The sequence below is a fragment of the Anabrus simplex genome, chromosome 7 (assembly GCF_040414725.1).
Source record: "Anabrus simplex isolate iqAnaSimp1 chromosome 7, ASM4041472v1, whole genome shotgun sequence".
Classification (NCBI taxonomy): Eukaryota; Metazoa; Arthropoda; class Insecta; order Orthoptera; family Tettigoniidae; genus Anabrus; species Anabrus simplex.
This window is the reverse complement of record NC_090271.1, coordinates 321,645,493-321,668,241: the sequence shown is the minus strand read 5'-3', so window position 1 is coordinate 321,668,241 and position 22,749 is coordinate 321,645,493.

Sequence of the window (22,749 nt, the reverse complement as noted above, 5' to 3'; positions counted from 1 at the left end):
TACATCCCCTGAAATCTGATCAATTCCAGCCGCTTTTCTAGTTTTCAACTTTTGTATCTTATTGTAAATGTCATTGTTATCATATATAAATTTTATTACTTCTTTGGCCTTAGTCTCCTCCTCTATCTCGACATTATCCTTGAAACCAACAATCTTTACATACTGCTGACTGAATACTTCTGCCTTTTGAAGATCTTCACATACACACTCCCCTTGTTCATTAATTATTCCTGGAATGTCCTTCTTGAAACCTGTTTCTGCCTTAAAATACCTATACATACCCTTCCATTTTTCACTAAAATTTGTATGACTGGCAATTATGCTTGCCATCATGTTATCCTTAGCTGCCTTCTTTGCTAGATTCAATTTTCTAGTAAGTTCCTTCAATTTCTCCTTACTTCCACATCCATTTCTAACTCTATTTCTTTCCAGTCTGCACCTCCTTCTTACTCTATTTCTCTATTATAATAAGGTGGGTCTTTACCATTCCTTACCACCCTTAAAGGTACAAACCTGTTTTCGCATTCCTCAACAATTTCTTTAAACCCATCCCAGAGTCTGTTTACATTTTTATTTACCGTTTTCCACCGATCATAGTTACTTTTTAGAAACTGCCTCATGCCTGCTTTATCAGCCATATGGTACTGCTAAGACCTTCCTTTCTATCACATTTATTTTTAACTACCACAAAAACAGCTTCACGATCACTAATACCATCTATTACTTCAGTTTCCCTATAGAGCTCATCTGGTTTTATCAGCACCACATCCAGGATATTTTTCCCTCTGGTTGGTTCCATCACTTTCTGAATCAGCTGTCCTTCCCATATTAACTTATTTGCCATTTGTTGGTCATGCTTCCTGTCGTTCGCACTTCCTTCCCAATTTACATCTGACAAATTCAGATCTCCCGCTACAATCACATTTCTTTCCATGTCGTTTCCCACATAGCTGACTATCCTATCAAATAATTCCGAATCCGCGTCAGTGCTACCCTTTCCCGATCTGTGCACTCCAAATATATCAAGTTGCCTATTATCTTTATAAATGAGCCTTACACCTAGAATTTCATGTGTCTCATCTTTAACTTTTTCGTAGCTTACAAATTCTTCTTTCACCAGAATGAACACTCCCCCTCCCACCATTCCTATCCTATCTCTACGATACACACTCCAGTGCCGTGAGAAAATTTCTGCATCCATTATATCATTTCTCAGCCATGATTGAACTCCTATTACAATATCTGGTAAATATATATCTATTAAATTACTTAATTCTATTCATTTCTTTACAATACTTCTACAGTTCAACACTAACAATTTTATGTCATCCATACTTGATTTCCAGTTCCCTGTTCCCTTATCACCGCTCCCTAGGCCATCCCGTTTCCCTGAATGTACCTCCCTATTACCCTTCCAAACACATTTCCTAACTTATATGTACCACTGCGGTTTAAATGAAGGCCATCTGAGCGCAGATCCCTATCTCCTACCCACCCATTATGATGTAGAAATTTCACTCCCAGTTTCCCACATACCCACTCCATAGTCTCATTTAAATCCCCAATCACCCTCCAGTCAGTATCCCCTCTACACAGTATTCCACTAATAACAATCTCCGCTTTCTTAAACTTCACCCGTGCTGCATTTACCAGATCCCACACATCTCCAACTATGTTGGTACTTATATCAACTTGCCTTACGTTGTTGGTACCAACGTGAAACACTACCACCTTCTCCTTCCCCTCCTCCCTCTCTTCTACTTTCCGCAACATCTCCCTCAACCTAATTCCTGGATAACATTCTACCCTGGTTCCTTTTCCTCCACACACTTTCCCCACGTGTCTAAGGATGGAATCCCCCATGACCAGAGCCTCAACCCTCCCCACCTCATCTGATCCCCTCCTCTCCTGGTCAGCCCTATCTTCTCTCAGTGCTGCAGAAGCTACTTCCTCCTCCCTTTTCTCCTTCCCATGACCCTGTTCCATCTGTCTTTTCCTATCCTCTACTCTACATTTCCCTTTCCTACCTTTTCCCTTCCTCCTATTTCCACGCATCTCAGCAACAGTTCCCTGTCCCTCATCTTCCCTCTGTTGTTCTACCTGGAGTGACTCGTACCGATTTCGCACAGACACCTGTCCTGAATTCTGATCCTGAATAGAGCCCTTAGCCTGCAATCTCCTTCCCCTTAGAACATTAGACCACCTGTCCTCTACAACTCCTCCCTTTCCTTCCCCTCCCTCTTGTACACCTACTGTAACCTGTACATTGTTTGAGGGAGTCCTATCTTCCTTCCTGTCTTCTGTGAGAATCCTAATTATCTCCCTCAAACTTTCCAACTCCTCCCTCATACCCCTCAATGCCTCACCACACCCACAATAAGTACACTCGCGCTCCTTAGCCATTCTTACTGCAGCCCAAATGTCAATATAAATGCCTTTGTTTGTTTTTAATAATCTACCTGTCCGACCCGTTGGCTGAATGGTCAGCGTACTGGCCTTCGGTTCAGACGGTCCCGCATTCGATTCCCGGCTAGGTCGGGGATTTTAAGCTCATTGGTTAATTCCAATGGCCCGCGAGCTGGATGTTCGTGCTGTCCCCAAAATCCGTACAACTCACACACCACATATAACACTATCCTCCACCACAATAACACGCAGTTAGCTACATATGGCAGATGCCGCCCGCCCTCATTGGAGGGTCTGCCTTACAAGGGCTGCGCTCGGCTAGAAATAGCCACACGAAATTATTATTAATAATCTACCTTTAATCTCGTAGCCCCCCAGTATAGCGAATATCGTTTCCCATTGTACCCTGTCATATGTTTTCTCTAGATCTATGAAACATAAACACAACTGTCTATTCTTCTCGTAGCATGTTTCCGTTACCTGGCGCATACTGAAAATCTGATCCTGATAGCCCCTCTGTGGTCTGAAACCACACTGGTTTTCATCCAACTTCCTCTCAAACACTGATCGCACCCTCCCTTCCAAGATATCAGTGAATACTTTGCCTTATACTTATCAATGAGACACCTCGATACTTGTTGCAATCCTTCCTGTTCCTTTGCTTATACCCCAGATAGGTACAATTACTAAACCAAACCCCAACGCGCAACAGTCCCGAGAGACCATGGCCTACCAAGCGACCGCTGCTCAGCCCGAAGGCCTCCAGCACAAGGAATCCTCTCGGCCGTTATTCTTGGCTTCCAAGACCGGGGCCGCCATCTCATCTTCAGATAGCTCCTCAGTTGTAATCACGTAAGCTGAGTGGACCTCGAACCAGCCCTCAGATCCTGGTAAATATCCTTGACCTAGTCGGAAATAATCGAACCCGGGTCCTGCGGGTAAGAGGCAGGCACGCTACCCCAACACCTCGGGGACTAAAATGGAATTACTAGAATAATAATAATAATAATAATAATAATAATAATAATAATAATAATAATAATAATATGTCTTTCTACATCCCGCTAACTACTGTATTTTTGTCGGTTGTCGGGGACGCCGAAGTGCCGAAATGTTGTCACGCGGCAGTTCTTTCTGGTGCCGACAAGAGGTTGACGTATTTGAGCACCTTTAAATACCACTGTACTCAGCCAGAATCGAACCTGCCATGCTGGGATCAGAAGACCAGCGCCTCAATCGTCTGAGCCACTCAGCCCGGCGAAATAAAGGGGGCGGTGTTGTGTGCTGTGCGCATAGAGGGATGAACACGAATACCCTGTCTCGAGTCACAAGAATTAACCAAACGCGACCAATATCCACGAGTTGACCAGGAATCAAGCCTGAAACACTCTGATCTGGATACCCTGGCTGAGCAATCAGCCAAGGAGGTAGACACACAAGAGTACCATGATACGGTCGCATTACGGAACTATCCCACTATGCGGCACTTACGTGTTTTAGGAAACTTCCGTTTTGCGTAGAAAAAATCTGCTTCAAAAACATTTCCTTGTTTGATCTCCTTTGGTTAACTTTCTGTTCTCTCAAAGCCCTAACGGTGTTAGAGTGTGTAACTTCGAGCACATTGTTCGTATTGAGGGAGTTCGCTGCGTGGTATGGGTCACTCAGCTGTGGGCATGCATTCGATAGGTGGTGGGTTCGAACCCCATCATTGGCAGCCCTTAAGATGGTTTTCCATAATTTTCTATTTTTACACCGGACAAATGCTAGTGGCACGGCCGATTCCTATCCTATCGTCGCCGAAATGCCATCTTACAAGTGAAAGCCGCCAATTTCGTTCAAACTTTGGGAGAGCTATGTCAACGAAGAGCACATATGTGCCGAACTGCGTATGAGATTGATGCGTTCTTCACCGGTGTCTACAACATTTATCAAGGACGACGTAAGCGGTAAAAAGTAGCCGAGCAGTGGCAATTCAGTGGAAGAAATCAAAAATGATCATCCAGGCTCTTTCTGGGCTTACGCTGTCGAAACCGTTAACAACAGACCCTGAGTATGTGTGAAAGAATTGTTAAGTTAAAAACCTCTGCAAAAAAGTCCGCATTGTTTATTCTCATCTGTAACATGTGGCCCTCAATAAGCAGTTTGCAGCAAAATATTGACCTGAAAATTGTAATCTATATTAATTTATTTATCTATTACCTATTTATCTATCTATTTATTTATTTAAGTATCTATTTATTTATCTATTTATTTATTTAAGTATCTATTTATTTATTTAAGTATCTATCTATTTATTTATTTATTTATTTATTTATTTATTTATTTATTTATTTATTTATTTATTTATTTATTTATTTATTTATTTATTTATTTATTTATTTATTTATTTATTTATTTATTTATTTATTTATTTATTTATTTATTTATTTATTTATTTATTTTGTATGGCGTGGCTCAGGGTATGAACTCTGCTGTATGCCAAACCATCTCGTATTTACTACATTGTACAAAATGGAGAATCTTAAGGTTCCTAATTATAATTAACTATGAAGATAGATATTAATGATAATTATAAACGATAGCCTTCGTGGCTCAGGCGGCAGTGCGCCGGCCTCTCACCGCTTGGTTCCGTGGTTCAAATCCCGGTCACTCTATATGAGATTTGGGCTGGACAACGTGGAGGCGGGACAGGTTTTTCTCCGGGTACTTCGGTTTTCCCTGTCATATTTCATTCCTGCAACACTCTACAATATAATTTCCTATCCTCGCCGCTAGATGGAGGATTCATTCATTCCATTCCAGACCCAGTCAAATGACTGAAAACAGACTGCCGTTTTCACTATAAACGAGAGATAATTTCTTACCAAAATTATTTATTCACACAGAAAATCTTGTTAAGATTAAAATACTGTTTGTGGTATTTAATTGGCATGAATGGTTTAGGAGTTATCTTTGTTTTAGTTAAAACTCATGGTGGTTTAAATAATACCGGGCCAGTTGGCCGTGTGGTTTTAAATATCACATGAGGAGAAAGGAACGAGCTAACTGGCAGGCGGCCGGAAGGCCGTAAAGAATTGTACTAGTCAGCTACGCGAATAAATTAGTTGGAAAATAGCTAATGTTTATCACAATAAATTGTGCGAAGTGGGAGCGCCTTACTAGTTCATGGTATTGAATTCCTCTTTAAGGCTTATCACGGAACACGGACTGGAAGCTTCTTCCTTGTAGTACACAACATGTACTGTCTGCAGTCGTTATTTTAGTTTGGAATGTTTTCAGAAGATATTTGGCCAGCAGCCGAGCATGTGGTACCGAGGTAATCGTAACAGCAGCACACTCTTCGCCAATTGACATGATTAAAGAAAGAAATTGGTATGAAACTCGGTAGAAGAACTTCCCCTTCAAACTAAAAATTAGCACAGAGATGCAGGCACTAAGTTACTGGTGTGATAATATCAGGTGGATTATCATAAAATGTAAAGAAAACCCTTAACTGCCGCGTTGAAATCATCATCATCATCATCATCTTCCAGTACGTGCAAATCGTGAGGCGGGACCAGGGGAAGCTACTCGCTGTAAGCAGAGAGATGCAATCGGTATGAGCGGCACAGACACGTCGTCGGGCTCTATGCCTCTGAACTCGGGAGAGGGAGAGGAACTGGTCCCTAACGTCAACTGTCCTGAGAATGTTCTTCCGTGGTTTTCCATGCTCCTGCACTATGGCGAATATCGGGACAGTTTCTAGCATAGTCCACGGCCGCCATTCCTTTTCCCTTCTCCGCACATCTCCATCTCCCATACAAATCTCCGCGCCTCAGAGACGACGTCATCTTCTAGGAGGCCCGCCTTCCCCTTCAAGGGAGAAATAAAAACATTTATTAGTAGTAGTAGTACAAACACGTTTTCGCGGAGCACTAGTGAAAGGTCCTAGCAATAGTGATGTTGTTCATCCGCAGTGAATTGCTGTCAGGTATTAGTTATCTGTAGTTCTCCAAAGAAATCGTACAAAGTGGTCTTTCTCAGAGAACATAAATCATATAACCCGACAATGCCTTATAATTCTTGAAAGAAGAAAACAAGACAGATCTTCAGCCTGTGAAAAGGGACTGGAAAGGCTGTAGATAGCAATGAGAAAAGAGTGCGTAACATTGCTAGGCACCGTGTGAAAGCGAATAAGGGCTGCAGTCAAATCAGCAACAGCTCTACAGTGATAACCAGGTGTACTCTTGTCAACAACAACGACCACAACACTGTTCCAGTTACACTCATGCAGTTTCTCCTAACGCTGACTTCACGACGGTTCTCAGACCCGGTAGTACACATACAGTACGCAGCCAGTACTCTGCTCAATACTCTGACTTCGGCGGGGAACAGACGATAACCAGCACTACTGCTGTCAACCTCCAATCGCTCACTCCAAATCGGTACATGTACAGTACTCCAGTCAGTACTCCAAGGCAGTACACACACACCGCATTCCCCTCAGATACTCTTACACACGGTGGCGGCAGCCAACACTACTGTCGCCCCAGTCCGACTAGAGAACTCCAACACTGACTGGCGGTACATCCAGCACACACTCGACCCTCCAACACAACAATTCCTCGTTTGGGGTGGCCTTGTATTTCTAACCCAATGATGGGTTACTAGAATATTCAAGGCTCGTGTTCCAGAAAGTACAAGGTAAAATCAGACGAAGAAAACAATAGAGGGAGAGGTCGGCCATGCCCTCAGGGTGGGACCTCCCAGTTGACTCACTAGCTGCTTTCAAGAAATACCGAAGGAGGCTACGACAGGGCTAGCATATTATACCTACATGCAAATTTCACTCCCGCACATAAACTTCGATCAAAGCATTGAATGCTATACGAGCTTCTGTTTCATTCGAAAAACTCATTTATCAAGAGTTCGGTAAGAATTATCTTAACATCCTGTCATATATGTACGCCTGAGCCAGACCGAGTGGCTCAGACGGTTGAGGCACTGGTCTTCTGACTCCTACTTGGCAGGTTCGATCCTGGCTCGGTCCGATGCTCAAATACAACCTGTGACAATAAAGTTCGGTGGATAGTCCTGTACTATCGACAAAGATGAACAATGCACGACAGTGACCTTACTGTCCTTCAAAATAGCCCCCTCCCATAACTATGCACTGCTGAGATCGGCGATACATGTCCTGAAAACTTTGCACGAAGGCTTCTTTTGGGATGGTGTTCAAAAGCCTCGTCACGTTTCGTTGGATGTTAGGAATATCGTCAAATATCTTTCCTTTCAAAGCGAGTTGGAGTCGTAGGAATAGGAAGAAGTCCTGTGAAATCTCTAAACGTGCCTGCTTCTGATCGTCAGTCAAGTGATGTGGCACAAGACGAGAACACGTTTTACTCTTCCCTAACTTCTGGGTAACAATTTGTCGCACGGATTCACGATTAATCTGCAGTTCATCCGCTATCTTGCGCACAGTTAATCGCCGATTGTTCGTGATTAATGTCCTCACCTTGTCAATGTTTTCGTCACTGACGGTGGTCGCCGGTTTTCCGCTACGTGGGTTGTCAGAAACACTTTCTTACACGGCACACACACGATGCTCAACTGAACAACGTTCAGAGCAGGTGGTCAAAACCTGCTGCTACGCAGGTGCAGTGTCGCGTGTCGCCAGTGTTACCGGATCGACCGTTCTGACTTCATTCATCGAACTTGATTCTCGTGCCGGTAGATTCACTGCTGTGTAGACCTACAGTGACTATATGTACAGTGTTGCCAAGTCCAGTCCAGCCGCCATGTTTTAGCCAGGTACTCAATCAGCTGATAGATAAAGAAGAGTGATATTATTGTTTAAATAAAGAATAGACTACTTCAATGTTTTAAGATTTTATTTATTTTGCTTATACTGTGTGTATATAGGCCTATCAGTATTTTTATATTCAGAGTCTGACTAGACTTCAAAATTTAGATTTATACATGGTATACAAGTCACAATGGTTTGAGAGGTTAGAAATTCTGTCTTGGTAGCTAGGCCTATAATAACATTTATATTATAATACATATGGCATAAAATAGGGTACTCAGTGTCGGGAAAAATGTATGTGCTGACTGTAAAGTTAGCGTACATTAACATTACCATATTCTAGGTTACATGGTTTTATATATTATCAGAATATACAACGCAGTGTCATCAAACTATTGAGAGAAAAGTACATTTTTATATCTGACTTTTCCGAATGTATATAATCTTAACACATGCAGAAGATAAAAAATAATATGATTAGTTAACCGATGGGTAGACAAAATTGTATTACCTAGCTCCACATTTATGTAAACACAATATAAGTTAACATAATATACTGTACCATTCTACTCGTAGTACTAATACAAATATAACGAAAACCTGTGCTCTCTTCAGGCGAAAACAAGCAACTGCCGTGGTCTCGAGATAGTTGTGTATAGTGCTTTGTTAATGACGGCTATGATTTGATCCCCGAATGAGCAATTGAATATTGTTATCACTATACAATATAGTTTGAGAATATACCACTTGTTGGTCGGTGAAAACAAGCAGTTATCCTGGTCTCGGAGGACTAATATTCAGGAGTCTGTTACCGACTGCCTGCGGTACGACCCCATGATTTGCGAATAATTCTGTGCCCCGGTTCGGTTAGTATGCGCTGAATTTGAAGCATTCTATTTGCTACTATCGGGTTTGCTAACACGTTATTACTGTTATCATTACCTTCTTCCCACAACTGTGGGGTTGTGGGAGCGAACTGCGTCACACATGTGGATTGGCAGTGTTTAACGGCCGGATGCCCTTCCTGGCAAAAACCTTACACGAAGGGATGTAATCACCGTTGCGTGTTTCTTTGGTGGTTTGTAGTGTGGTTTCTTGTCTGAATATGAAGAAGAGCGTGTTGGGACAAACACGAACACCTAATCCCCGAGCTCAAGCAGGGGCTCAGGAAGGGGGTCGACCCTGGAACACACTGAACCGAAGAGCAGTGCGCTGACCATTCAGCCACGGAGTCGAACTATAATTGTTATCATTATAACGTATGGGAAAACCCAGCTTGATGATGGCGGCACTTATAACCACGTCCTTTAAGAGATGAATAGACATAACAGCTTGAATTCGAGAATAAATCAATCATGATATCTCATAAGGTGAAAATGAATGAGGCATAAACGATCGGGAGTGACCTTTCCTGTAACTTGTGTTATGTACAAGTTTTAGATGAAAGAAATATTTCGAGAATATTTGGAAATTTGTGAAAAATAATGTAAACGTGAAAATCGGTTACTTTTCCTTACACGGTAAAATCGCACGAAACGTGAAAAATCGTAAATTATATTCTAAATAACTTTCGTTATGTACAGGGTTTTGATACGGCAAAATTACTAACCCGTTTTCTTAGTATTGCTACCATTATAATAACGAAGTCACCTCCGTACAGGCCATGAAGGCCCTTGGAGGAGTGGAAGGTAAGGCTTCCACCATTGCTAGCCTCGGCACGTGATGGGGTAGAATGGTTAGCTCTACGCCCGGCCGCCTTTGCCCCCAGGAATTAACGTGGTACTCATTTTGGTGTAGGCTGAGTGAACCTCAGGGCCATATGCACCTCCGAAAGTGGAAATCTCGTTTCTTAAATTTTACGACTTCCTGACGGGGATTCGAACTCACGTCCTTCCGGGCGAACCGAGCACGCCTTTACCGCCTCGGCCAGGCATCCCCTTACCATTATAATGCATGACACAATTCTAGTTGTTGCTGGGAGCGTCCTTTAACCCGCTACTTTGAGAGCTGGAAACAAGCAACTGTCCAATTTCATTTTAAAACCCTTTCCATATCTGTTCTTCAACCGTAAGCACAAGAGTCTCGCGTATTTTTTTTTTTCAAAACTGAGTCCCCGAAGCTCAATTTTCGAAACTAATAATACTAAATAATCGTCCGCCTCTGTGGTGTAGTGGTTAGCGTGATTAGCTGCCACCCCCGGAGGCCCGGGTTCGATTCCCAACTCTGCCATGAAATTTGAAAAGTGGTATGAGGGCTGGAACGGGGTCCACTCAGCCTCGGGAGGTCAACTGAGTAGAGGTGGGTTCGATTCCCACCTCAGCCATCCTGGAAGTGGTTTTCCGTGGTTTCCCACTTCTCCTCCAGGCGAATGCCGGGATGGTACCTAACATAAGGCCACAGCCGCTTCCTTCCCTCTTCCTTGCCTATCCCTTCCGATCTTCCCATCCCTCCACAAGGCCCCTGTTCACCATAGCAGGTGAGGCCGCCTGGGCGAGGTACTGGTCATTCTCCCCAGTTGTATCCCCGACCGAGAGTCTGAAGCTCCAGGACACTGCCCTTGAGGCGGTAGAGGTCCGGCTAAGTCCGAGGGAAAAGCCGACCCTGGAGGGTAAACAGATGATGATGATGATGATGATGATGATGATGATGATGATACTAAATAATCACCCTTGTTTAAAAAAACATATTTCCAGTAGTATTAACGTTAAAACGGGTAGCCTGCACTTCGCTGAAATGGCATTAAGAGTGATCTTACCCTGTGCGGAATACTTACGTTTAAATCAGCTGACGGGACATTTGGCTAAAACATGGCGGAGCCATTCAGAATGAAGCACTCGTTCACCTCACTGTGCATATAGAGTCACTGTATATAGAAGATCTCCTTCGGGACTAAATTCCGGCACCTTGGCGTCCCGGAAAACCGTAAAAGTAGTTCGTCAGACGGAGAAACCCATATTATTTTTATTATTATTATTATTATTATTATTATTATTATTATTATTATTATTATTATTATTATTATTATTTAGGGTTGATCTCTCCTGATATTCTCTCTCGCTAATTCGAGACAAAATGCTGAGATGGAAATTGATTTTAAATACCTACCGAGGCATCTGTATCCCAGGTTATGAGAATACAGTTACAAAAACTAACGATAGTCTTAGCAAGGCTAAGTTCATGCGGACAATGACCACAGTTTTCAAAGCAAGTAAACAACCAATATTCTGTTCCGGACATAGTTGACACTCTGTAGCTATATGACCCGTTGGTATACCTGATTTTCGATAAGCAATAACGAAGAGTTCAAATATAGAACACACTACGATCCTTACTGAGGGCTTACTCGATTACACGACAGAATAGGGATTTTTATCTGGATCTGAGAGTTGGTTTGCGGAGCACTCCACGAACTTGAGACCAATTGAGGAGGAACCAGACGGCCCTAGTCTAGAGGCCAAAGGATTCGTCACGTTGACCTCGCGTAACCTTGTAATCTGCTGAGCAGCGGTCGCTTGGTAGGCCAATGCTCTTCAGGGCTGTAGCGCCATGGCGTTTGTTTGTTTGTTTGCTGAATAGTGTGACCAACTAGTCCAGTCTGTAAGTGCCGTAGAGTCGCAATAGTGGCAATATGCAGGCTTGTAAGAAGATATCTTCGTAGGTCTTCATGAAAAAGAGACTTCCATCGAATGTAACCGTAGTCTAGTTAGGATATGAAGTCAGACCTATTCCCACCCGCACTTTTTCCATTTTGATTGTTTTCTACACTATTTGTGGTTTGCTGCCGACATTTAATCAGCAGACTTAATCAGCCATTCCAATTCGCGAAATACGAAGCTATGTGTGCAATGGTATTCAGCATGCGAAGGTAGGAATTCGAACAACACTGGTGGGCAAATACTTGGAATGCTCAAGATTTAAGCCTAGCGATTTGTGGAGTTCCTTGCGGGTTTAATTCCAATTTCTCAATCCTCAAGCTCGTTCCGTTTGCAATGCAGACTTTCATTGTTCCTCATGTTTATTGAAATAGAGAATTCAAAATAAGAACTTTGTAAACAAATCTGGGACGTTGCTGTAATTTCTAAGTACAGAGTGAACTCTAGGATATATCATTTTACTGTACCTACTGTATGAATGCAAAAAACGCATGATACTTGCAATGGATCAGTTCCAGAAATCTTAATAATTTATCTTATTGGTTTTTTACGTCCAACTAAGTACTTTTTCGGTTTTCGGAGACGCCGAGGGAAGTTTGTCCCGCAGGAGTTCATTTCTTCTTCTTGAGGCGCCTTCTCCTAGCGGAGGTTGGCGGTCCACATAGCCAGCTCTGGACGTGATGTTGCAGCATGGAAAGCATCTTCTGAAGTGCAGTTGTGCCATCTTCGGATGTCCTTCAGCCATGATTTCTTCCTCCTGCCAACAGACCTTTTCCCCTGTATTTTACCTTCAATGATGATTTGTAATAGCTGGTACTTCTCGCCTCTCGTAATGTGCCCTAGATATTGGGTTTTTCTTTTTTTAACAGTAAGTAATAGTTCTTTTTGTTTCTTCATGCGATGAAGGACTTCGTCATTTGAAATTTTCAGCACCCATGGTATTCGGAGTAGGCGGCGATATAGATACATTTCAAAAGCATCAATTCTTCTTTCTAGATTTTGGTCAAGGGTCCAGCTTTCACATCCAAAGAGAAAAATGGAGAATACATAGCACCGAATCATTCGCATTCTTCATTGCACACTTAGGTCCGATTTTGTAAATAGCTGTTTCATGCTAAAAAATTGCCTCCTGGCCTGTTCTATTCTAGATTTGGAGTTCATTTACGTGCCAGTAAATCTACAGAAATAAGCCCCTTGCCTACACCTTCAGGAAGATAGCTGTTAAGCACTGCTTTAGTTGAGTACAGTTCGTGTTATTTGTGAAACGGTGAAGATTAAAGATGTTAAAGATACGTGATGCAGTACAAACAAGGGATTTGTTGAATTTAGTGGTACGACGGAGGGGAATTTGAAGGGTAGTTTTTGTAAACCTATCATCTCTGTTGTGTACCGACTCCACAGTTTTAAATCCATTATAGAGGTAGGGTTTAAATAAAGAGCCATTTTACTCTTTCCGATAGAACAGATAAGGGAGGTTATTGGTTTCATGAGCCACAGCGCCACTCCTGGTTTCAGAGGAACAACTATATGTAACCGAGAAGAAGGCAGAGTTACGCACAACTTCGGACCAGGAATTGTATCGTTCAATAAACTCTGTTTGTTCAGCTTTATCTTACTTCACGTTACTGCTTTCGTAGAAAAACATCAGTTTAACATACCGTATTAAACGTTTCAATACAGGCAGGTAAGTTCGCATAAATTCATTATGGAAACGTGAAATCGATTACCAATTCCCGTGCGAAGAAAGGGTACATGTGCTAGTATGAAGATAAAATAGACATTTAACAGGACGAATTGGGGCAGATAGTCATTTATACGAAGAGGAATTAGGAATTGAAATAATTTAGCAAGGGAAATGTTCGGTAAATTTGCAAATTCTTTGAAATCACTTAATACTAGGTAAATTATTTATAGGAAATCTGCCATTGATTGATTGATTGATTGATTGATTGATTGATTGATTGATTGATCGATCGATAAAATATCTCAAATATAATTATGACTCAAAGTAATGCCTTCCGTGAAAATTGTACTGAAAACTGTGACAGAAATTTGAGTACCGCTATTTAAACCGAGTGACTTGGCTGCTCGGCTTGATCATGTAGGCCCGAACTTCCATTCGGGAGATAATGGGTTCGAAACCCACCGTCGGCAGCCCTAGAGATGGTTTTCCTTGATTTTTCCACTCTCACAGCAGGCCTACCTTCATTAAGGCCATGGTTGCTTCCTCCCCAGTCCTAGCCCTTTTCTATCCCATCATTGCCAGAAGACATGTGTGTGTCGTAAAAAGAAATAATTTAATGTTGAAATGTGATTTATTGCAATTTGCATCGCTATTGATGAACTAAGGAAGGAAGACAGCTGATATCACGCATGTAATATGCCCTAGTTGATATTAAAAAGGTGATAGAAGATTGTTAGCCTTGAAACGAATCGAAATGTTAGATCCTTTTCCAAAATCTGTACAGATATTCAGGAAAATAATAAACAGCAACAGAGAAAATAAATGGTATAGAGAGTGTTCGACCTGTGCAGGATATTGTAAATAAAGAATTTTTGTGAATAAATTAATTCCAGATCCTGGTGTATGGAGATTGGACAGCCGAAGTAGGTGACTGCCTGTAGGGGTCAGTACAGCGGGGACTTCGAGACTCTTGGGACCGCTCCGGCAGCTGTGAAGGCTCTTCAGGAACTCTGAAAAGCGGTGACAAAAGGGGCTCTGGTTAAGACGCAGCAGGTCGTTATGCTTGTTAGGTACCAAAATGGTTAAGAAAAGAAATATTGTAATGTATATTTAAATCTTATAGCAGTTGTATAGTAATAGTTGAAGTAATTCCATATACTGTATATGAGTTGATTATGTGTGCCAGTACAAAAGATATTATGAGTAGTATTTTGTAAATAATATAAATTTATTACAGATAACCTGTGTGTTTAATAGAAAAATTGTCAGTGTAAATTGTGTAATTCTGTATTTTAGGAAAATGTCTTCCCTTTTTAATTTAAAATTTAGCGCTTGATAATAATGTAATTTTGTGTACCATTTGCCACCGAGTTAGACACCCCATTTACAAATAAATTGATTTTGCTCTGATTTTATTTTGATATAAACCCCTATCTGAACCGGTATTTAAAAATATTGGCAGTGGTACTTGGACGGATCAAGTTAAGTGTAAATACATGAATTCTGTTTTCCTTTTTTTTTATTTCATTCCGTGTCTCACTAAGTTTTACTACATTTGATTTTATTGATGCGTTAGGACAATTGTCTTCATTTCGGGAAAAAAATGAAATGTCGTATGGCTTTTAGTGCCGGTATATCCCAGGACGGGTTGGGCTCGCCAGGTGCAGGTCTTTCTATTTGACTCCCGTAGGCGACCTGCGCGTCGTGATGAGGATGAAATGATGATGAAGACAACACATACACCCAGCCCCCGTGCCATTGGAATTAACTAATTAAGGTTAAAATCCCCGACCCGGCCGGGGATCGAACTGACCGTTCAGCCAACGAATCAGACATTTCGGGTAATTTTATATACGTTTCTTTCTTCTTTCCTTGAAGGTGTTTTTATAACTACCCGTGTAAAGTTTAGTATTATAGTATGCGTGTGTATTTATTTGTACTAAGTTATGTGCAGTATACAGTACACTACCTGACAAAAAAGTTGAACACCCAGAAGGAGTGGTTCAATGTTATCCCATTTTGGTATACATGCATACCATTGATGTGTAATGTGTAGAACGCCCACCAGAGTGTATTCGTGATGGCACCGTCCTGTTGTTGATAAGTTGTTACCAGTCCACTGCTGTGAGACGTGCAGAGAGGACTACGTAGAGTACGAAGCACCCGCGATGCATCGCAGATGCGTTCGACAACTGACAACATTTGACAGAGGCCGCATTGTGGGACTGCATGAGGCTGGTCGCATCGTGCAAATGCCAGGCATGTGGGTCATCCAGACGTCCCAGTGGCCCGATGTTGGACTCAGTGGGTACACGAGGGCGCCAATAACGTCGTACGGGTTCGGGTCCACCAAGAAACACTATCCCGAGGGAGGACCATCGTATCGCGTGTCAAGCATTGCGGCGTCCCATAACTTCGGCACCCGCCACATGGACTCAGCAACATCCTGTGACTTCCCGCACAGTGTCTTAACGATTCTCATCCACCGAATTGAGGCCCTACCACACCATCCGCCGGTTGCCATTGACACCAGAGCACCAACCCCTGCGTTTGGAGTGGTGCCTTGCCCGGGAGACAGGAACAGAGGACTACTGGCGTCTCATCATGTTCAGTGATGAGTCGCGCTTCTCCCTAACCCCCGATGACCATCTTGTGCGGGTTTGGCGGCATCGAGAGCAGAGGGAAAGTCCTGCCCATATTTTGGAAAGACACACAGTGTAATCCCTTGGCATCATGGTGTGGGAAGCCATAGGACATGCGTTCAGGTCACCTCTGATAGTGCTTCGGCAGACTTTGACGACACATCGATACGACCTACCCCTCATGGCATAGCACCCTGGAACAGTGTTCCAGCAACATAATGCACGTCCACACACAGCGGACTGCCTAGAGCGTGTTGAGGTCCTCTCATGGCCAGCAAGATCCCCGGACCTCTCCATCATTGAACACGTGTGGGTTGTCATTGGAAGGGAACTCCGTCCCTGTTGCAACCTGCGGAATCTGGAGTGACAGCTGCAACAACTCAACGAACTTGCGTCAGGAGAGGATCCAAAGGCTGTTTGACACCATTCTGAACCGCATAGGGGCATGTATTGCGGCCAGTGGAGGGTGCGACACTCTACTGACCTGGCACCTATATTCCACCCATAACTGCCTACGGCCTTGTCTCTTTCATCCCATGTTGTAATCAGATCAATAAAGGCACATGGTCTTTCAGCATATGCAGCTTCGTTCACTTTCAACCACTCCTGGGTGCTTAACGTTTTTTGTCAGGCAGTGTATGTTGAACTGTATGCACACATTGTACTGTACGTCAAAAGACGTAGTTGGACAGAATAGCAGCCTTTATTTACATTGCGTGACTCAGGCTATAGAGGAATAATAATAATAATAATAATAATAATAATAATAATAATAATAATAATAATAATAATAATAATAATAATAATAATAATAACGTGCAGGCTTCATACGCAGATGTCCTTAAAGTGGGGAAAACTTCCGGATTGGCTTCTGATAGTTTAAATGTTAACACATCAATGCTAGGACTGTACCTTAACTAAGGCCACGGCCGATTCCTTCCCAGTCCTAGCCTTTTCCAGGTCCATTATCGCCATAAGACCTATCTGTGCCGATGCGACTATAAGCCAATTAAAAATCCACAGTTTTAGTCCTTTGGACATGCAACTGAACATGAAAATATTGCTTCATGATATGTAAAAAAAAAAGGGAACTTTTAGGACAAGGAGGAGAAGTAAACCATGAGATTGCTCACAATGTACACAATATTTATTACTATGATTATATACAAATAAATACATCTTCTGACAGATGCATTTGAGTTTCTTTCATTTCATACGACTTATCTTGCTTTTCGAACTCCCCAGTAACGACGTCTATAAGCGTCGATGGTTCCATCAGCTGCCGGACTCGAGATTGATACTTCGTCAACATGTGATTTCTTTTCTTTCAATGTCGATACAAGTATCGCTCTGTGAGTGCTAAATTACAACGTATAATACATCATTTCGATTGGTGTCATCTTGCTGAAAACTACATCGAGAGTCGTTCCGTTTGATTCGTCCACCATATACGTTCACACACGTGACATAATTCATTGAGACTGACCGAGACGTAGTATATATTTTGCAGTATATCTTCTGATATGGGCTAGAGCAATTTGTTACTTTCATTGACCTGTCTCAGTCTCATCCTTGGCTTTGACAATATGAAAGTGACCGAGGTATGAGCGATGCTAGTAATACCATTCCATATACAGACAGTCCCTCTTATGAATGGCGTGAAAATATCGCTCATAGGGTCGGTGGTTCATATATTTCAGTGGGGTTGGCAGACTGATATGTAATAGCAACCACTGGCTTGGTGACGAAAGCAACGGGAAACTACCTCACTTCTCATTTGCCTAGTATGCCTCTTCAGTGACACCTGAGCTATGTATGATAGCTTTTGGTGGAGCTGTGGAGGATCAAACCAGCCTTCGGGCTGAATACCCAACATACATACAGTACATAGGCCTATTGTAATTCTTGTTTTGTGATCCCGTCGTTTTAGTTGTTCATGTTGATGATGTTTACGTTCCTTCTGCACTTTGATATCATTTGAAGTAGTTGAAGGTCGATTATCTTCATCAACAGTCTTTGCTCATCATTCTGCTATCACGAAATCCTCATCCGAACGAACACACGGTCCTGGTTCATCACTATGTTTCACCACTTTAAGTTGTTCCACTTTTCAAACTTATTATTTGCAATCAAACGATGTTAACGTGTTGACGGCGTAAAGGCGCACGACATACTCACGTGATTCATCGTTAGATAACATAACCTCAAACCGGAAACTCATTACTCTACTACTAGTAACGCTATTGTCACATCGTACATGACCCCCTTCAAATCGAACTGGAGAACTTACTTTTACAAAAATCAAAGAAAAAAAGAAAGATCACTCTATTTATTGAAATATTTAAAATGAGCATCGGATAATTGTAGAACAAGTTCACTTTTAAAAAGTGCCTTTTTTACAGCTTTTTCTTTAATAACATTTGGACCAGATATAATTTTAAAAAAATTCTTTTTTATTTGATAGATCTCTCTAAAACACGCGTTTTGACACCTTGGCTACTTCTCTGCCTTCAATACTTTAGTCACAATTGAGTGAAATAGCTTAGTTTTACTGCTTTGCCAAAACGGGGCCCTCTGCTGTGCGATCGGAGAAACATTTTCAATGTTAAAAAAAATACTATCTTTCCTAACTATTCCCTGTATTAGAGCTTAGACTTGGCTTCTAAGTGTGCGCTTTGATGATGTTATGTTAGAGAGCGTTGTAAACGTGCTACTGTGTTGCTTATAGCTATAGATAGGCATCCTGGGAGATTTCTCCAAACGTTGAACATTTCACCCCAGGGAGCAATGACCATCAACAGTACCATACGCCCTCATTTAATATGTACATTGGTTAGAATCCAAATTGAAACCGAGCATTTGCTCCACAATCCCCCGATTTCACATCATGCACTGAACAACTACCTATTGTAGGCTATTTGTATTATTTGAAAGTGTGAAGAATCTAGTCGTAAATATAGATACTGGAACCTGAATTCAGAAACATCCCGTCAACTACAAAATGGAATGGACACATTTTCTTAAACTTGCGGTAAGGCAAAATATTCCAGTCAAGTGCGACGATGAAGAAATAAATATCCGTTTCAATCAGCCAGAGAATTCGACCAGCTGAGCACTTCCTATGATGTGTTGCACGATATTTGGGCTCTTCTCCATATAAAACGAAACAGGTCTCTGATCATACAAGAGTCTGTGGAATTTTTTTTAAAAAAAAACAATAATTCTAACACGGACATCCGTTATTGTTTGTTGCCAACTATTAAAGATCTGGCAGTGTTGCCAACTAGACTGTGATAGGGTGATCTGTAACAACGTGTATCAGCATTGGAGGTTTGGTCGTTCTGATAGATAATTTTAAAAATATCAATTCGCCTATCACGCCGAGCCTCCCTGGCTTAGGCGGCAGCGCGCCGGACTCTCGCCGCTGGGCTCCGTGGTTCAAACCCCGGTCACTCAACGTGAGATTTGTGCTGGACAAAGCGGAGGCGGGACAGGTTTTTCTCCGGGTACTCCGGTTTTCCCTGTCATCTTTCATTCCAACAACACTCTCCAATATCATTTCATTTCATCTGTCAGTCATTAATCATTGCCTCAGAGGAGTACGACAGGCCTCGGCAGCCGGCACAATTCATATCATCGCCGCTAGACGGCGGCTTCATTCATTCCATCCTGACCAAGTCACTGACTGGAAAACAGGTTGTAGGTTTTTCATTACAAGAAGTGTAAGTGCTAGATCTGAAATCACATCAAACGGTTAACGACACTTGAATCGTTATATTTTCCCATTTCTAACAACGGATTACCGTTATCACTATTACAAGTGACAACGACCAATAAAAGTGTTGCTATACTAAACAGCCGCTAGAAACGCGGAAACGGGCAGAAAATCTTTGATAATTGTTGAATTATTTTACAGAAGTCCCCTTCAGCGTTGCTATATTTGTAATAAATTAAAATTAACAAAATGACTGCAACGGCTTTCAAAACCCTCTGAAAATACATCCAACTGCAGGTTATAATTTCCTCTCCTAAACACAACCTTCAATAGGAAACAGATTTTGGGGTAAACCATCGAAATTGTCAAAACTGGGGTTGGTAGTTTCCTTTCCTGACTTTCACTCCTTATCTCGTTTTCGTTCTCTAAATTCGTACTCTGCTTATTATTAGAGGTTCGCTCAATGTATCGTACGTCTGACTTCTTAGTTAAGTTGTCATCTTAGTGGGCTTCGGTTTAGAGTGTCCCGGGTACGATTCCCTGCCAATCGAGGGATGGTTTAACTCCTCTGACTCGGGGACTGGGTTCTTATGTTCGTCTGAACACATTTCTCTTATATACATAGGCTACAACACGTCACACTACAAACCGCCGCAGGTACTACACAGTAGTGAATATAGGGTTTGGTTCAAGAAAGGCATAAGGCCGTATAACTTGGCCGAATTCGCAGCATGTACCAATTCAAATAAATTGGCAAAAAGGCCATGAAGAACTGGAAGAAAAAGAATAATATTTAATCTTTATATACATTACTCATCTTTTTATTTATTTATTTATTTATTTATTTATTTATTTATTTATTTATATCTTCCTTTTCTCCTTCAGTCCCTTATTTTTTTTTTGCTAGGGGCTTTACGTCGCACCGACACAGATAGGTCTTATGGCGACGGTGGGATAGGAAAGGCCTAGGAGTTGGAAGGAAGCGGCCGTGGCCTTAATTAAGATACAGCCCCAGCATTTGCCTGGTGTGAAAATGGGAAAACCATCTTCGGGGCTGCCGATAGTGGGATTCGAACCTACTATCTCCCGGATGCAAGCTCACAGCAGCGCGCCTCTACGCGCACGGCCAACTCGCCCGGTCAGTCCCTTATTCATATGCTTTCGAATTTTCTTATCCCAACCCCTTTACAAACACTTTTTTCTATATCCTCATTCATATCAGTTCTATTCTTTTCAGTCTTTTTAGCCTATTTTTGTTTTATTGCCCTTGATTCTACTTTTTTAAATATGTATATTTCCCCTTGGTGAGCCATCACCGGCTTCGAAGTCTAGGGGTAGTAAACCTGCCTCTTACTTAAAAGCCCCGGTTTCGATTCCCTACCTGTATGTGAGGAATGGTTCGATATTCACTCAGCCTACAAGAGAACACCATTTTTCATATTTGCTTTACATCCCACAGACACATATAGGTCTTATGGAAACGATGAGATACGTGCCAGTAAATCTACCGACAGGAAGCTGACGCATTTGAGCACCTTCAAATACCACCGAAATGAGCCAGGATCGAACCTGCCAAGTTGGGGTCAGAAGGCCAACGCCTCAACCATCTGAGCCACTCAGCTTGGGAAGAAAGAGGCCGTGGACTTAATTAAGGTACAGCCCCAGCATTTGGCTGGTGTGAAAATGGGAAACTACGGAAAACCATATTCAGGATTGCTGACAGTGGGGTTCGAACCATCTATCTCACGAATGAAAGCAAAGGAGGAGCTATCTGATGTTGTCTTTGGTCCAGAAAGCCAAGAATAATGACCGAGACCACTCGTTTCCCCTGGCCACTTGTCATCTCCGTAATCTGTAGCCCTTCATTCTGAGCTGCGGTCGCTCGGTTTACCAAGGCCTGTCAGGGCTTTAGTGCTATGGGACCTTTTACTTCACGAACGAGAGTATCATTTCATCCTTGGAGCAACAGTCAACAGATTTCCAGTATTTTGCCATTGTTAGAACCGCCCGAGTCGTGATCGGTCAAGTTTCTTTTATGAGGACGGGAAGAAAGTGTTCGCGAAACGTAAACATTCCCTGTAGTTTGTCTGTTTTATATGAACAAAAAATGAAGTCTGGACTCTGTAGTCAGCCGGTTATTTTATTTCTGGAAAAGAGTGTCACTGTTTAGATTTCTTTTAATCATCCACTCCATGGAGGAAAGACATCGAGATGAACAGAATAGCATAACGTAAGGGGAAAATAGAATTGGGTTCTTTATTTCAAAAATTGAAGATTATTATTATTTTTACTACAAAGACATCACAATTGGGAAATATTCCGGTGACAATGATTACTTGCAGTAGTTTGATTACAAAGTTCAAACACAATTACTCAACAACAACAACAACAACAACAACAACAACACACAACAAGAGTACAACAAGCAATACCATGGAAAGGAAATATTAAAATACTAATAGTTTAACATTCTTTTTTTTTTGCTAGGGGCTTTACGTCGCACCGACACAGATAGGTCTTATGGCGACGATGGGACAGGGAAGGCCTAGGAGTTGGAAGGAAGCGGCCGTGGCCTCAATTAAGGTACAGCCCAGCATTTGCCTGGTGTGAAAATGGGAAACCACGGAAAACCATTTTCAGGGCTGCCGATAGTGGGATTCGAACCTACTATCTCCCGGATGCAAGCTCACAGCCACGCGCCTCTACACGCACGGCCAACTCGCCCGGTAGTTTAACATTCTAAACCCAGCATCCGTGGTTTCCCATTTTCACACCAGGCAAATGCTGGGGCTGTACCTTAATTAAGGCCACGGCCGCTTCCTTCCCAGTCCTAGGCCTTTCCTGTGCCATCGTCGCCATAAGAC